Source organism: Salmo salar, chromosome 01, assembly GCF_965601325.2.
Source record: "Salmo salar chromosome 01, fSalSal1, whole genome shotgun sequence".
Classification (NCBI taxonomy): Eukaryota; Metazoa; Chordata; class Actinopteri; order Salmoniformes; family Salmonidae; genus Salmo; species Salmo salar.
Genome location: NC_138291.1, coordinates 181,959,701 through 181,961,925, shown reverse-complemented (window position 1 = coordinate 181,961,925; position 2,225 = coordinate 181,959,701).

The window sequence follows — 2,225 nt, the reverse complement described above, 5'->3', positions numbered from 1 at the left end:
TCTTGAGATATACAAAACAGCGTATTCAAAACCAATGCCTGGGACATAAGACAGAGGTGATGGTATTTGTCTGCAGAGTCGTTCCATGGTGCTACCGAAGAAGAAGTGCATTGTGAGAACGAAGGGTAGACCCAAAGTCTCCGCAAGAAACTCCTTACCTCATGGAGTCAGTCAGCAGAAAGTCATACTGTTCTCTCCAGCAGCTCTGATAACAGCACTTTGCAGACTTCCTGGTTCTGTCTCACGCCAACATCTATCATGGCCTTGACCTTCACTGACGACTGGATTAAATTGCCATCGGGCATGTCGTATTTCCAGGATCTCAGCATTTTATCCAAGGAATACCTGGGATAGGATAAAATAATCCTTCTAACCCCCCCTTAAAAGATTTAGATGCACTATTGTAAATTGGTTGTTCCACTGGATATCATAAGGTGAATGCACCAATTTGTAAGTCGCTCTGGATAAGAGCGTCTGCTAAATGACTTAAATGTAAATGTAATGTACCCCTGGACTTCCTGCCTGGTGAAGGGAGCCTGGAGGATCTCAAAAGCGGTAGCCGTCGCCGTCAAGGAAACGATTGCTGATGGTGGGTGGCCTCTCTGTGACAGCTCCTCCACCAGGGTCTTCATGTTGAGAGTGGGTGTATTGTTATGAGTGGGTGTGTGTGTATTGTTATGAGTGGGTGTGTGTGTGTGTATTGTTAAGAGTGGGTGTATTGTTAAGAGTGGGTGTGTGTGTATTGTTATGAGTGGGTATGGGTGTACTGTTATGAGTGGGTGTACTGTTAAGAGTGGGTGTACTGTTAAGAGTGGGTGTATTGCTATGAGTGGGTGTATTGCTATGAGTGGGTGTATTGTTGAGAGTGGGTGTATTGTTGAGAGTGGGTGTATTGTTGAGAGTGGGTGTATTGTTGAGAGTGGGTGTAGAGTGGGTGTATTGTTGAGAGTGGGTGTATTGTTGAGAGTGGGTGTATTGTTGAGAGTGGGTGTATTGTTGAGAGTGGGTGTATTGTTGAGAGTGGGTGTATTGTTGAGAGTGGGTGTATTGTTGAGAGTGGGTGTATTGTTGAGAGTGGGTGTATTGTTGAGAGTGGGTGTATTGTTGAGAGTGGGTGTATTGTTGAGAGTGGGTGTATTGTTGAGAGTGGGTGTAGAGTGGGTGTATTGTTGAGAGTGGGTGTAGAGTGGGTGTATTGTTGAGAGTGGGTGTATTGTTAAGAGTGGGTGTATTGTTGAGAGTGGGTGTATTGTTGAGAGTGGGTGTATTGTTGAGAGTGGGTGTATTGTTGAGAGTGGGTGTATTCTCCCGGCCAGATCCACACCTTGACCCCCGGATACACACAGACTGTATCAGGCCCAGTGCAGGCAACAGCAGCACCAGCACAGCAGGCAGGATGAGGCAATGAGAAAACACTGACTGAGGAGAAGACCTGGGAACTTCTTGACTAATAGACAGCGTCCCAAATGGAGCCCCTATTCCCTGAACATAAAATGTCCACTCCCAATATAGTGCACTACTTTTGACCAGAGCCCATTAAAAGTAGTGCACTATTTACTGAATAGGGCTCCATTTGGGATGCACAGCAATGACGTCGTAAAGACTTGTCACATGGTCTGAGACAACACTACTGGCAGACCGACAGCAATTATCAGGACGACATAATCTCTCCCATTCAGGAATGTTAAAAAAAGAAATATATATTTATCCGTTATTTTACCAGGTAAGTTGACTGAGAACACATTCTCATTTACAGCAACAACCTGGGAAATAGTTACAGGGAAGAGGAGGGGGGATGAATTGGTGGTCCCCTGTGGCTCAGCTGGTAGAGCATGGTGTTTGCAATGGCAGGGTTGTGGGTTCGATTCCCACGGGGGACCAGTACGGGAAAAAAAAAAAAAAATGTATGAAATGAAATGTATGCATTCACTACTGTAAGTCGCTCTGGATAAGAGCATCTGATAAATGACTAAAATGTAAAATGGATGAATGAACCAATTGTAAGCTGGGGATGATTAGGTGGCCATGGTGGTACGAGGGCCAGCATCCCACCTAAAGGTAGCCTTAAAAATGCCTGTTTTTTAAAGGTGTTTAAAAAAAAAAAATGTTATGAAGTTTCTACAACCATGGAATACAGCAGCACATAGATCAGGCTACATTTGGTGTAGTACAGAAAACAGTTCCACGTGCTGTGTGTAATAACTATACAGAGCAGAGTCATGCAC